Raw genomic sequence first — 10442 nt, forward strand, 5'->3', positions numbered from 1 at the left:
TATCAGTGCGTAGAAGATCCGTTTTCATGTCATATCAGAGGATTTAAATACAACATGCTGTATGGGAAACATGCAGGATTTTGGAGAGATCTGTGCGTGCACCACAGTAAGGGTGCCAGCAGCTAAGAATGTACCTGTCAAACCTGATTGGTCAAGTCTTGCCTATTGTCGGCTGATCTTTACATCATGTTCTTGTTTTTAGTTTTGCTCATTGATCCGTATTCTTATTTCGTCACACCGCACAAAAGAGCTGAAACAGAAATAAACAATTTGCCCTGTTGACTTGGCATTGGAATGTATTTTAGAATAGGACGTCTTCCCTCCATGTTCTCCGGGCCCGGCACCACGTGGGGACGGCGCTGTTGGTTGTGTGTGCGGCGCTTTCTGTCATTTTCCGCTCGTTACTGTACATGCATAGTCTTTTCAAAATAACAAAAAATACTTATGTGACGGCGCTTCAGCTTACATTTGAACCCAAACCACAATCTTCTCCTGAACCAAAGTACAGCGGTTACTAATGACTCAACACTGGGCACACACAGCGGACAAAGGTCTGGTGTTTTATCCCCCCATCCATCCTGACCTCCCTACAAGGTGTTTGCCACGCTTTAAACTTGCTTATTTGCATTTACGTGGAATAAATACAAAATATATTGATTTTGTCTGCTATCTACAAATTACAGTGCATTACTATTCCTGGTAACAGCTACCAATAGTGTAAAAAATCAGCCTGACATATAAAATGTCTGTTTGTTTGGAAGCATTCAAAGTCATATCCATAACGTCCATGGATTTTATAACCTTTGTCCTCTAAGACAAACAACGAGCTGACACTCTGGCGCTGTGTGACTGACGTGTGATACATCAGACCTGTCGGCACCAGTACTTGTGGGTTAACACTGTAGACCCTAACGACATTTCCATTGTCATGTGCTCCTGCTTTCACCACCCTTCATCACCCTCCCAGACAGTCGGAGCAGCGCGGTTTAAACTGTGTGACATTGCCCCTCGGTGTTAACTCACTCCGACGTCGAACCATATGCACTCTGTCTGTCGGAGCTCTTTCAAGTGGCGGATGGGATAGGATGGTGTGTGCTGCAGCGTTCTGGTCGGGCTGAAGGCTGGAAATGTGAACTGAAGCGACGGGCAGTGTCCATCGCGCCCCAGCAAAGGAATGTCCATATGATTTCGGCTTGATCTGTCTCTTTGTCAACCTTGTAACACGTCTCCTTTCCTTCCCTCTGTCACCCAAACACACAACACACATATAATAAATGCATTCTTTTGTTCGGACTGGTTGTTGTTAGCCTTGCAGCGTGATGGTCATCCATTGCCACTGTAGCACTGCACAGAAAAACAAACTTAGATCTTATTTTGAGGAAAACACTTTCTTTCTTTCTTTTTATCAATGTGTATAGAAATGAGAAAAAAATAGGGACAGAGGAGAGGAGAACAAATGAAAGGAGAAAAGAGGAGATAGAGGGTGGAGAGGTGAGGCGATGGGAAGGCATGACGGCGGTGCGCGGCGGAGGCACATGTCACACCCTATCAGGCGACAGGACGAGCGAAAGATACAGTATTGCCTCTGCCGTGTTAGGGAAGCGGCGCGCACACACACACTCATGCAGCAGGCCCAGCCAAGCTGATCTGGCTCTCCACGGCCTCCATGCAGAGCAGCCGTAGCTGTCGGCAAGAGGCCCCGGATCATTTTGGACAGTATCATTAAATGCCATGTCATTACCCGTTATGGAGTAGTGCTCTCACTCCCTGCCGCTCCCCTGGGACGGGTAAAGCCCATCTGATAGGCGTTGAGAAGTGTGTGTTTGCATGCATGTCAGTGCGTGTCTCGCGTTGGTTGCCCTACGTGTTTGTGGGTTTGACGGAGGCGGGACGGTACTGTGTCGGCAGTGGAAACGGGATGGACGGGGGAGGGGGGGGTTGAGGGATGGAATTGGCATTACATTTCCGATGTGGCGCGAGGATTGACTTTGACTGGAGCGCAAGGGGGCTATTAGCTTATCTTTAAGGCCGTGTTTGTCACAGCGGTTGAGGGCAGCTCCGCCAGACAGGCCGGGAGAGAGGGAGGGAGGGGAGAACCGCAGCCGAGCCGAGCGTGGGCTGAACGATATGGATAGGTGAAGGCTCCCGGTGGGACTTAGCTGCCTGAGCCGGGCGAGCTGCGCTCGGGGAAGGGGAGTGGAGGAGAGCGGACTAAATTGAAGGTTTATTTATCCAATTCGCTGTCAAGGTCGGCTTGTCGGCGAGCTGTCCTGTGTGTGTTCACAAAATGCCAAAATCCCGATGAATTGTTTAAAAAAAAAAAAGAGGGAGAGAGGGCGCGCGTCGAGGAGAGAGGTGGGGGGGGGGGGGGGGGGGGAATCAATGACCTTTGGTTGCGTCAAGCTTCAAACTGCCAGCAGCTCTTAAGGCTGTCCTTACCGGCCATTATGGTTGCCTTTTAAAAACAAGGCAGGGGAGAGAGGAGCTGTCGAGCGAGAGTAGTCCAGCATTGACACAAACACACACACACACGTGCACGTGCGGAAAGACATATACCAAGATGCGCACACACATATTACCTGCATTTACTACCTGCTACGGCAATTTCCTCGGATCTTGCACACTGGAACACACCACACACAATCGCTTGTATATCTGTTGTGTTAACTCACAGCAATTCCCTGAAACCGCGTTGAGTTGTTTGCGGTGTTCAGCAGAACTGTTTCTGTGGCCTTACATGATATATAGTGCCTATATCAGAAGGGCACCTACTTAGCTTTTTAGCGAATTTTACATGATTGGATGGAACAGCGGCTCCAGAAGCGAACCCAAGTGCTGCTCATCAGTGACAATCAGTTTATCCTTTTACATCTCAATGAATAAAAAACGGGAGGCACGCAGCACTGGCTGACGGGCCACCCTGGTTCAGCATGACTACCTCCAGGAAATGCAGGTAGGATAGGAAAAAAAAGGGCTTTTGATGTAGAGCATTCATCAGTGTGGCTTCAGCTTGGGTTGCTGCTATTACTGCTGCTGCAGTGTAACAGCGCTCTCCTTTAGAGGGACCCCCTCGTCGAAGTTTTGGAAGGCCTCTGTCAACGTGAAAAGAACATGACCTTTAAGATCGTATCAGCATGTTTGCTGGTGCATACACAGCCAGGGAAAGGGTTCAGTGGCCCATCAGAAAAGAAAGGAGAGCGAAAAAAAATGAGAGAAAAGACAGGGAAAGGAAAGAAAATTGTAATTCACTCAGAGGGGTTGTTTGAAAGAGCAGTTTGCTGACACCAGAGAGTGAGCAGCTTTAATGCCACGGAGGGAAGGAGGAGATGGAGATGGAAATGACCCCCGCTCACAGAATGATTTGTTTCCTTGATTGTATTTTTTTTTTAACCTTTAAGATCTAATTTGATAATGGAGCTTGAATCATGCAAAGATAACATCTTAAGAACAATGGGGAAAACAGGTGAACTTCATGTGTTCTTGAAATGTGAATTACTGTATCGGCAATATAATGACTGACTTTGTAACTCTGTTTGTATCGTAGTTGGTTTTAGGTGTTGCACCAGGTCGATCTAACAGGTCAGATGTGTTTCTCCGGCCACGGTGGGATACTCTCGAGAGCTCTGTCTTCCATATTTACTGTGTGTGTGTGTGCGTGTTTATCGAGTCTTATGAAGAGCTGATAGTGATGTGATGGTGGTCATCAGTCACCTCCTACACCCTGTCTACGAGTGTGTGGACTGGCTGCTCACTGTCTGCTCTGTCACACATGAAGAGACACACAAATCTGCTCATTGACACCAGTGTCTGCCACCACCACATTGTCCTGGAACTCCATTTAAATGATTGGTTTCCTTTCCAGTTATTATACTACTGCCAATCTATTTTTTCTCTTTATTACAAGGGGTATTAGTTGATGCTTTTAGTTGCTTAGGGGCAGTAGAACATGCTGCAAACAACACTTGACATATTTATAGAATTATTTTGGCGATTAAACTAATTATACACACACACACACACACACACACACAGCAGTGCCGGAGCAACATTATCAGTCATTGATGATGGTAAGCCCAATATTCACTCTCCTTCCAGCTCTGTTTTTGGTCTTAACCTCCAACATTTCTAGAACTATGTGGTTCCTTAGTGGTATACTATGTTGACCAGGTAGTTGCTTACTTTGTCTTCGCACTGTTTGGTGCTAAGCAGGTAGTACACAGTGAATATGCAGGTGCCTGCTGTGGCTGGAAAGAAAAAGATTGATGAGAGCCGTTAAAATGAGCAGAAAGAGACTAAAATGCTGCGTAGAACTGAGGGGGACTGCTGAGTCTGGTAATTATTCTCTGTGGGTTTGTCCCATGTGAAGTGAAATATAATAATGTGAAACATAAAGAGAATTGTTGTGTTTTCGTCAGCTTAGAATGAGCCCTTCATATCTACAAAGGGAGCGGGTCCTTAATGTCACAATACATATATTGATTGATCAATGTTGCCATGACTAAGACTATGTTTTCATTGCACTTAAAATACTATTTTGATAACTAAAGAAAATAAAACAACTGCTTATTTCCCTGGTCTCAAACTGCTGCAGCTTTTCCAATTTGTGGATTCTGACAGAAAGTTTTTTTTTCCAGAAGATCTCATCCTTCCCTTTATGCATACGATTTTTATATTGATGGCACAATTGTGTATCGCTTTGTTGTAAATCTTGGTGCATTTCATGTTCATGGAATGAGCCTCATTCCAAATCCCTGTTTCCATAATGTGATGCCAGCTGCACAGAGTCCGGGAAAGAAACATCTCGTGTGTAAGCCCTCGGCGTCAGAGATTAAGCTGCATTAACACGTTGTTCCGATGGTCTCAGTGGTACATGGTCTGATTACTTAAAGTGCAATGCTACTTTCTTTTCAGTTTTTCACAAAGAAAAGTCCCTGGCCGTAATGGTTCTTTTTTTTCTCGTGAGCTGTGTACATTTCCCTCAAGCATACTGTGATTACAATTTCTATGTTTCCCTCAGCATTCTCTCTTTTTCTCTGTCAGAGTTAAGGAGGGATCACACAATATCTCCTGTGGAAATTTTCCAGGGATGAATATCCCACGGCAGCAACAACCCTTTGCCTTTCCCCCGAACTCCCCCCCCCCCCTATCAGCAATTGGCGCCGGCCAACGCCAACACGTTGAAAAGAGAAGAAAGAAAAATAAATAAAATGAATAAATAGCGTCTGCTTTCACGAGCCGTGTGTCCCCAAAGCCATTCTGTGATCAAGATCCGTGTCACGTCCTTGCTGTTTACACCATTGGAATCTAACACACACGGGTCCCAGGCCTCGTTGTGATAAAAAAGGTGTGAAGCTGAGTGCTGTGTGGACAACAGAAATATGTGATCCTCTCCTTCCTGAACGTACACCTTCAGTGGAAAGTACATGATAAGGGCGATACTGGCAACTCTTCAACTGAATGACATCTGACAAGAAGCGATGTTTGGTTGCTCACGGCATTGGGTTAATATCATGTTCGGCGATAGTTGGGTATTTGAAACCTATTGGCATTAAAAGGGGCCAGCATGCAGGATTTGGCAGCATCTAGCGCTGAGGTTGCATCCAACTGAAACTTCTCCTGTGTGCTAACTTATTACTGGATGTCAACATGCTACTCTGACAAAACAACAGAGAGGGAAATAGTGAGGATTAATTAGATCAATAACCAGAAGAAAGTAATCAAAGTTGAAATACATTACGTTTGAGCAGGACTGGAGATAGTTTTGAAGGCTCTGTTCACACTCCAGCTGAAAGAGACTTAGGGCTGATTCTGACACTCATTTGTGACAGAGATGAACTATTTCCTAATAAGCGTTAGCAAAAAGGTGCATGGTTTTTCTTAAAGCAACGTGGACCACATGGGCATGCAATGTTTTTTGAAAGGCTAAACGCCAACAAATATGGATTGAAGCAGAATATTTTATTTGATAAAAACATGTACATTTTGGAAATGATTACATTTAGCTTTTTTGACTCTACTTGCTCTGGAGAGACCAGTAGAATCAAATTCTACAAATAAAAGCTGTGCAACATTCAAACGTTGATTGAGAATCCGGATTTTAAGGAAATGAATTAAGTTTGAATTATTCGACACAGTCCTATTTCATATTCTGTTTACTGATTAGGCGGGCCCTTCGTTCACCATTTGTTGCTGTCCATTGAGGCGGGGTGCTGAATCAATGTTGCTGTTTTGTTGGTATATTATAAAGGGATGGTAGGGCCTCCAAAAACTCCATATCCCCAGGGCCTAAAGGTATATTCAGACACTTCTGGTTAAATTTGACCATTTAGCTGGCCTATTGTTTTCCAGGAATGTTGGCCGGCCTTTGGAATTCAGATATTCAAGGTGTTGTATCGGTAACGTTAGTGCGAATGACTCAATCATCTCTCTTGCTCACTCACTCGCTTGTTTAGTAGACTGCGTGCGTGCGCTCGTGGGATCCTAGACCTTTAGTTAAAAGGTAGCCTATATATATATATATATATATATATATATATATATATATATATATATATATAAGCCGGCTGGTGGTTCTTGTGCATGCCAAGAATCCTGCCGACGCCAAAGGCAGAATGAATGAAAACAGAACCAATTTGAGTGCACTGTGGATGCGATCATTGTGCAGTACTGTGGCATCGCTGTTTCGCTCCTCCCTGTTACTTTGCGCGATTCCTGCACTGTCTTGTGAATGCCGCTTTTGTTGCTTTGGTTCCAACTTCAGCGTCTGACTGTCTCTAGTTTGTATTTCTCAAACTGTCTCGTCATTGCTTTTAAAATGTCAATTATAAAGAACTGCAGTAGGAAATTTGCCCACTGGCCATCACTGGCATATTTACAGGAATGCTGATTGATATGTGTTATCCTTCTAACAAAATAAAATGGCAGAAAGGGTAAAGTATTTATTTGGTCCGTATGCACTTGCAGAAACTGTTTCGATTCTTTCTCTTGGCAGAGACGTGGACATTCACTCGATCTTAATGGGATGCTTGCAATCTCTTTGCAAAATGGACCACTGTGTCATTTACAGGTGATAGCTGTTTCCAGTTCTCGTAGCAGCTCACTTAGTGAACTTCCTAATATTCCTTATTTTTACTATTGAAGTCGGAGAGCAAATTAGACCAAAACGCTACAGAGAGGATTATGTGTCTGTTATCTGTAAGACATAAAGGCAGAGAGAAGGCAAACAAAATAAAAGTGTGACTCCTCCCCCCCTCCGACTTGTTCTGCAATACATCTTCCCTAAAACCCGACTGCTCTTCAGGCTGAGGGGAGACTTCCATAAATGTTTAATGATATTGGGTACAACCGACGCTTTGAAAATGTGCTGCTCTTTTCATTTTTCCTTTCCTTTCCTTTCGTCTTCCCTCTTCGTTAGCTCGCCCTATGCTAATGTCTCCGAATATCTCACAGCGTGTCCTGAAGGGAGACGAGCCCGGTTGTGCGGTTGTGATATTGTGCTTTCACTAATATGCCCATGCTAAATGAGCAAATGCTAGTTATTCTACCCCCCTTGCTTTATCCCAGCCTTTTACTTTGTTTTGATGTATTTCTCTTCTTGCATCACACATTCAGATCACGTCAGTTACAGCTGTCTGTCCCGACAGGTTCTGTTGTTTGTGTTTTCCACTTTTTCAGTTGCATATGTGCAGCTACTTAATCAGGCCAAGAAGAAGATCATGAACTCTTTCTGGTCTTGGCCTGTTTTCAGTGCAGTGGGAGACGGGGTGGAGAGGCGGAGAGACCTACTTAATCCTCACTACAAGAAACAAGGCAATAGAGAGAGAACAACGGAACGAGAGAGACGACGAAAGAATGAGAGAAAACAACTGCCCACTAAACCGCAGAGGTGACCGATGGCCAACGGTGAACCCTGCACCAGTGTATGCCGCGATATGGACGGGTCTTGCCTGCGGCGGGCTGTACCATTGTGTTTGCTTGCCTGCGTGCGAGAGGGTCCCGCGGTGTGAAGCCAGTGACCTGAATCCCCAAAGATCAAGAGGTTGACTCGCCTCAGCTTCACCCCCATACATTTAACCTCACCTCCCTTTGGCCTCTCAACACAGGGCAGGCCGCACTGTGTGTGTCTCTGCATGTATACTCGTACCCGTGTGTGTGTGTGTGTGTGTCTGTGTGCGTTGCTTCGGTGCTGAAGTGATGGTGGAACCAGGAGGAGGAGGGGTGACTTTAATCCTCTACTTTCCACCCCCCAAGGTAAGACTGAGAGGATGAAAGGAGAATTTAGCCAGGGCCCCTGTGTGTGTTATCTGTCTGTGTGTGTGTGTGTGTGTGTCGGGCGCTCGCATTCTGCGCAAATCTCGGGCTCGGCCGTAGAGAATGAATGGGTTTAGTGCTGCAACCGGACAGAAAAATCAATGCCTCATATGAGGAGGCTGCGGGGGTTAGGCCTCCGTGTTCATGTCAACAAGGCTATTGGTTTTCTTAATACTCCAAAGTTGGCGTTTCCCCGCTTCGGGAGGGCCGGTGAGGTGACTTGTGTGGTCAAAGCTTAACAAAGGGATCCTGCCTCCTAGCCTTTTGCTGTACTCCTTGGCCGAGGGAAGCCAAGCCAGGATTAATTACCAACTGTGCTGGCTGGATATTAGTTGTTGTTTTCTCCCATTGTCACATGGCACCGCTGGACTGGGGCTATTGGAAGCAGCTTGTGTGCTGCAGAGCACGGGGCTAATGCTGTTAGACAGAGTAACACAGTTAGATGTAATAGTAGAGGGTGATGGTGGTGTGGCAATCTGGCTGCCTCTCTGTCCGGCTTTCACAGAATAATCAATGACCAAGATACGGCCAATAGGATTATTTAACAAGGCAGACAACCAATCATTTTACTGCACTGAGATCAGTTCAGGTTTGGTATGAAATTGGAGAATAAATATGACTTACAAATGTATTGTACTCCACATGCATGTCCTCAATATGACCACGATGACATTAGACTTAATGCGTCAGTAATAATTAAATTAAATATATTATAAAATAATAAAACACTGGTAATAGCCAGTCTGCTGCACAGCAAGACCTTTACTCGTAACCGTATTTTAAGAAGAAGAGTACATCTTCCACCACTGCCAGTAACCGGTCATAGTGATGGTAAACTGGAAATAGGGCCGCTTCAAAGATTCAAAATAAATAAAGAAACCCCAAAATATTGAATGTGTTTTTGCTTGTAATAAGTACAAATAAAATCTGCCGATGGAACAGGCCAAAATTTGCTTGGTAAGAACTGTTGAAATGAGATGTAATATTTATATAAGATTAAAATATATGTTCAAACTAATTCATTTTAATCTGTATTTCAAGTATAAGGAATTGTTGTTGTATCTCACTGATACTCACTGGTACTTGTAAGGTGATTGTGTCTGATATTAAGTGTTATAACAAGTAATTAGACCAATATACTTGGTAAGGTGTTGTGTTTTTGCAGTGTATTTTATAGTCTTTTACTCTGCTAAACAGGAAGTATGAAAGAAATAGTCAAGAATATTTCCCTGCTTTTTTTGCTTCTCACATTCCAATCTCTGTTACCCTTAACTACTTCTCTTAGTTCTTCTCCCCCCAGAACCCCTACTGGATTATTACACACACACACACACACACACACACACACACACACACACACACACACACACACACACACAGACCAGTCGTTAGCAACAGTATGCTATAGACAGCAAACCTATAGGGAGGGGTCTGAGGGTCGGCGAAGGCAGGGCCGACCCAACCGTTGAGCATTGCTCACCCAGAGCAATCGGATGAAAACGCAGTGCAGATGTAATTTGTTTTCAATGGCTGTTTCAAAAGAATAATTGTGGTGACACCGGCCGGTCGATAGTATGGATTTTTGTTTTCGAGTGCAGTGTGTGTGTGGCGCTTAGAGAGGGCAGGAAATACAACGCTGCAGACCCAAATACAATAAAAATGGATTGTGCGTGTGTGTGTGTGTGTTTGTGGGGGTATTTGCAGGTCTGGTAACCATCACTCGGCCCCGGACATCATTGGAAGGATTACTAAATGTGTCCTATGGGCTAGGTGTAGGCTGCTACTCTCTCTCTCTCTGGCTCAGTTTGCCTTTCTTTCCCTCTCTCCTTTCAGGGAAAAAAAAACACAGACTTGCCTTCAATAAAGTCACTTAAGATGAAACACAGCTCAGGGAGAGAGGAGGCCTCGGTAAAACTGTGAACGTGAACATGGCAGGACACTGTGTGTGTGTGTGTGTGTGTGTATGTGTGCGCTTGAGAAGGCCAAACATGTCCATCAATTTAAATTTCACTGCCATTTTCAAAACACTCACCACTATACAAGTTGTTTACTCTGCCTATTTAGATGAGGAAAAAAGCTGAGTCATTTTATTTTTAACAAAAACAATGAAATGAAAATGACAATTTCAGTCT

Source organism: Melanostigma gelatinosum, assembly GCF_949748355.1.
Source record: "Melanostigma gelatinosum genome assembly, chromosome: 2".
Classification (NCBI taxonomy): domain Eukaryota; kingdom Metazoa; phylum Chordata; class Actinopteri; order Perciformes; family Zoarcidae; genus Melanostigma; species Melanostigma gelatinosum.